A 5,473-nucleotide genomic window follows, 5' to 3' on the forward strand; every position below is an offset into this window, starting at 1 on the left:
TCGGCAGCTGCCCTCGCGCAGGCACGGACCTACGAGGGCGCACATCCTTTCGACGCGTGCAGCGAGTGCTTTTCATTTCTCCCGAGTCGGCAGCTGCCCTCGCGCAGGCACGGACCTACGAGGGCGCACATCCTTTCGACGCGTCGCGCTTGTCTGGTTGTTCGCGGCAAATTTGTGGCCACTGCCACCTGGTAGTTTTATTGAGTATTCCATGTTAAGGGCCCTTCCTGCGGAGATATTTGAAAAAAAAATTATGGGCACGAAAGCTAGCAAAACGTGTTTCCTAGGAGCTTCGCTAGTTACCTCGATATACACTTGTGTGGCACACGCCATGGCAGATGGAGACACCTTTGACTATTGTCCCCTGAGTGATACCTTAATAAAGCTCAAGGGTATATACTTACAATGGCAGCGGACCCGTCGCCGTTCGATATTGCCGCTGTATCGAAGCTTGGTAACGAAATACTCCAATCGCAATAAAGTTGTTGAGACCTCTCAGGAAAACGCAAAAACGACGCACTCGTTGTCAACAGCAAGTTCGCTGTCCACCTTCCAGTGTGCCCACTGTTACGAACTTCAACCGCTGCACCACGATAACGGCTTTGTGGTCCCGTAGCGCTCGTCACCCGTTTCGTGACAGAGCGTTGGTAGCGAAGACTCCGAGCCTGGCGTCGATGAGAATAACAAAAGGGACTTTATACATTATATACAGGTTATCATACAGGACATGAACGGATCGGCACTGGGGCCGAGAGCTCACACAAACGCGACTGTTCTCGCACGACGGCGTCCGGCGAAAACGCGTGACACATCTCACCCCAGTCGGGGCGACACTCTCTCCCGGTGGGTTGGCGGATCCTGTTTTCGAGGCAGCGCGTTGCTGCTTTTATAATCCCCGAGCACCATTGTCACGCAGACGGCCCAATACAAAGTCAGCACACGACGGTCGTCCGAGGGGTCCAACCAGCGACCGCGCTGGCCACCCGGTTCAAAGTTCGCGCGCGCGGTGACCTCCAGGCAAAGGGAGGTGCGGCGCCGGGCTGTCGGGCACACGCGGACACGTTTAAACACGCTGCTTCGCCGAGGCTTCTCCCGCACGAAGGCGCAGCATCTTGACTTGTGAAGGGAGAATTATGGCGCTCGCAGGATAGATTCTGCATCTTGCAGATTCGGAATCCGGGCTTGTGGTAATGGCACAACAGCATCCCCGCCCTCAGATAAGGCGCCGGGAAGACGAGCTGCCTCCACGTGGCTCGGATGCCAGGCGCGCACGTTCGTCAGGCTCGTCCAAGTTCACGTCCAGTGTCGGGACGCCAGGTAACCTCACGTGCCCAGGTCCGACTCGCCAGGACAGGAGCTCTGCTCACCACGTCGTCGCCAAGGCACCTTGACCAGCTCCGCTCGGGTCGTTCCTAAGACCTTGCTTCTCGCCACTGGTCCCGCTTGGTCGTTCTGCAGCTTGCAAAACCGACCGGCAAAAGGCAACACCCAACACGAACAAGTGCCCTCTGTCTCCCGTCAAACACCAGACAAGGCCATAATTCAAATCAACCTAATTAATCGCTATCCCCTTTTGCTCCCGCTGCAACAAGAGGCAGGTGTACGATCTAGCACACAAGGCTCAAACAATCAGTTTTCAAATCAATAACGCAACAAAATAGACAAGAAACAATTATTAATCAGCAATAATAATGACAAATAGAATGGTCCCCTTGAAATCACTTGGACCGAAAACATACTTCTGAGGAAGCAAATGAGGTCATTCATTTTTCCCGGCGATATTTTCGCGGAATCCGAAGCTGCTTATATTTGCGACCCTGCTTATCCGTGTAGCGGCGGTACAATAAGCCAGGTTCCTTGCCAAATGAAACCCCCTTTTTTTCCACTCCCCGTTTGACGCTCTTCCTCAGATCGGCTAGTGAACAATCTTCCTGTTGCTCGCGAATCCGACTTTCTCTTTCAACTGCAGCCTGCTCCTGCCGGCTGGCGGAAACCGGAGTGAGTGCGGAGCCCGCGTCGCCTAATTGCGGCGTCGAGTCTCTATCGCGGCTAGCACTGCCCGCGTCACTCCCACTCACTTCCAGGACCCGCTCGTCTAGGCCAGCCTCCGAGCTCTGCCTCTCCCGTGACTGCTCGCCACTCAAGTTACCGTGATCGGTCCGTGTGCCGCACCGCCTTTCGCTCACCGACGCTAAGTCAAGTTCCCTCGACAGCGGGCGCGCTTTGGATCGCGTGGGGGCCATGTACGCCACGTCGGCAAAGAATGATTTGCCCTGATCCCTCAGCAGCTGCTCCGAGCTATTTGAGAAGAGGTAGGAAAATTGCTCCGGGAGGGCGGCTGACACAGCGGCTTCGGTGTTAAGTTTCCCAAACTCTCCTTCAATGGTAACCGTTGCGATCGGTAAACAGACACTCTCCTCCTCGGCCACTTGCCGTATCCAAGCGCATTCTCCCGTAAAATCACTCGACGAGACGAAAGACGGGTGTGTATGCGTGCCGCGAAGGACGTGACAACAGCAAGATAGCCAGAACAAGAAGAACGCAGGTTTATTGGGAAGTGTTGCTTTTATAGCCGACCGAGTGATAACGGGCCGACCGTAGCGCGCATGTCAGGAACAGGCGCACAGTCATGCACGCATCTGATACATCCTTCCATGTAAACAAACAAAACAGACTCTTGACATTAGTTAAGCAATTTGATTAAATGCCTCGTCATAGCGAAGGCGTTGCGGCGGTCTAGTGTTCCGGGACGATCTTCTCGGAGCTGGGGTCAGCACCGAATCCGGTGTTGGCCTTCCTTCTGTGTTGGCTGGGCACTGTTGCGCCCCAGCAGTCGTTCGGGAGGATTCCGAAGCCTGCGATGTTGATCCGGCCGAAGAATGCATTGCAGGTACCTGAGGGTTGTCGACAGGCGTGCTCGTTTCGGTTGTGTCGTCCCCGTCTTCGCTGCTTGTTTCATCATAAGGCTCATCCGTTCGTATGAGGTGTTTGCGGTTGCGCCGCAGAACTTGCCCATCTTCGGTTACCAGCTGGTAGGACCTTGGAGCTTGCGTGCCTCTTACCCTCGCTTTCCGGGACCACGTTCTCGTTCCTCGCAGCCGTACTACGTCCCCTCGAGAAAGCTTCGGCAATGGTTTGCCTTGTGCGTGCTGGCAGTGCTTTTTCACCTCTGTGCAGGGTACTTCATGGAAGTCGGGAAGATTGGCTCGAAGGCGCCTCCCTTGCAACAGTTCACCAGGAGATCGCCCGTCCTCAAGTGGAGCTGAGCGATAAGCCAGTAGTCCTTGCCAGAAGTCGTCCCCGGACTCCTGCGTTTTTTTCAAGATGCGTTTGACAATCTGCACACCTTTTTCTGCCAACCCATTTGACTGCGGGTAATGAGGACTAGAAGTTACATGTGAAAAATCATAGTTTCGTGCAAACATGGCGAAGTCATAACTCGAAAACTGAGGACCATTGTCCGTGCAAACTTCTAACGGGACGCCATATCTTGCGAAGATAGCGCTTAGTGCAGCTATCGTAGTCCTTGAGGTAGTGTCCTGGAGTTGTTGGACCTCTGGAAAGTTCGAGAAGGCATCATAAGCCACAAGATACGAGTCCCCAGCAAAGAAAAATATATCCACTCCAACCCTGTACCACGGGCATCTGGGAACTGACCGCATCAGTAGAGGTTCTTTTGCTTGCGCATAAGCATATTTCTTACAGGTCGAACACCTCGCATGTAGCGCTACAATTTCACGGTTAAGACCTGGCCAAAAAACAAGGCGACGTGCCCTCTCTTTGCACTTTTGAACCCCAAGATGTCCCGCATGAATTCTGGACAAAATCTTTTTCCGCATACTCTGGGGTACGATTACTTTGGAGCCTTTAAAAAGTACCCCATTCACAACAGATAGTTCTTGCGCAAAAGGCTTGAGTTCACCCTCAATGGGTTGGCTCCTTGACAAACGTTCCACCACTACCTGCAGGTAGCTGTCACGCGCAGTTTCTGTCCTCAATTCGCGCTCTGTCGTTGGCGTCACCATGTACCCTAGGGACTGCACTGCGTAGTAGTAGTACGGCTGCGAGGAACGAGAACGTGGTCCCGGAAAGCGAGGGTAAGAGGCACGCAAGCTCCAAGGTCCTACCAGCTGGTAACCGAAGATGGGCAAGTTCTGCGGCGCAACCGCAAACACCTCATACGAACGGATGAGCCTTATGATGAAACAAGCAGCGAAGACGGGGACGACACAACCGAAACGAGCACGCCTGTCGACAACCCTCAGGTACCTGCAATGCATTCTTCACAAGTACCAGGGGGCTTACCCAGTCAGTAGGCTCCTGTTCTTTCACGATGATTTCAGCCCGCGCCATTCTTTCGAGTTCATCTTTGAGAGGCTCCTCCAGGGCCAAAGGAACACGACGAGCTGGCTGGACAACCGGTACTGCTCCAGGTTTCAGGACCATGTGATAGGACTGCTTCAGGCAACCAAGTCCCTCGAAGACATGTCTGAAATCCTTCAGAGGACCATATACAGAAGCCGCGTTCACAGCATCCACAGTACGGTGAACCAGTCCCAAGGACTCACTGGCTTCTAGTCCCAGTATGGGCTGGCGACCATTTTTTACAATGAAGAATTTCACCGGAGTGTGTGCATTTCCAACATGCACAATTTTCGACACTGTCCCAAAGCACGTTATGACACCGCCGTCATACGCCCGCAGCACTGTGCTTGTCGGCTGTAGTTCATTTGATGGTAGTTTCCGATAGACCGAAAATGGCAAGAGGCTGGCTTGTGATCCCGTGTCTATCTTGAAGGAAATTCCCTGACCATTAACTTGAGCATTTACCGTCCACTCATTGGCTTTTCCACCTTTACTGCAGACATCTAGGACATCAAAATCGCTCTCTTGAAGTTTGTTGACTTCACTCACTTCTGTCGACTTCCTACAGCACATAGAAAAGTGATTGACACCTTGGCACACATAGCATTTTTTTCCAAATGCTGGGCACTGCTTCGGCCTGTGCTTGCGGTTACAACGCCTGCACTGCAACAGTTCCCCGCCAAGCTTACTCTCGTTTGTGCGCCTCGAAATGGCATCGACGCAGCCCGCTGCTTTGCGCCACACCTCATTTTGTTGTGCGACTGATTCTGCAATTTTGCACATATTTTCCGCTTTCAATAACGTCAGCTCTTTCTCCCGAAGCATCTTCTCCCGTAGCTTAGCGTTGTTGGTACCAAAGACAATTTGGTCTCTTACCAGTGAGTCATGCGATGCTCAGCAGAAGTGCAGCTTTCGAAGCCTCACTTTTCGGCTGGTCCTTCACTTCCGTTGCTTGCAGGAAGAGCTCAAATTTTTGCTTGAAACGCTTCCACGATGCCGAGACGTTCCCCGCCAGACGTAGGGGCTCCGGTGCCTGCAGCCGTTCCATGCTTCGTCTTCCACGGCTGCCGAAGCTAGACCGTCGTAGCCACTTCTGACACCATGTATG

The 5,473-nt window shown here is 53.2% G+C and overlaps 1 long non-coding RNA gene across 1 annotated transcript; it reads right to left on the reverse strand.

Moving 5' to 3' along the window:
• Window positions 1–2,524: 2,524 nt before the first annotated feature.
• On the reverse strand, window positions 2,525–5,235 carry LOC139057172 (uncharacterized). Its single transcript, XR_011512611.1, has 2 exons — window positions 4,306–5,235; window positions 2,525–3,308 (listed from the first exon to the last, which is right to left on the reverse strand). It is a non-coding gene; the product is annotated as an uncharacterized lncRNA (long non-coding RNA).
• Window positions 5,236–5,473: the final 238 nt, after the last annotated feature.

This window comes from Dermacentor albipictus, chromosome 3 (assembly GCF_038994185.2).
Source record: "Dermacentor albipictus isolate Rhodes 1998 colony chromosome 3, USDA_Dalb.pri_finalv2, whole genome shotgun sequence".
NCBI lineage: Eukaryota > Metazoa > Arthropoda > Arachnida > Ixodida > Ixodidae > Dermacentor > Dermacentor albipictus.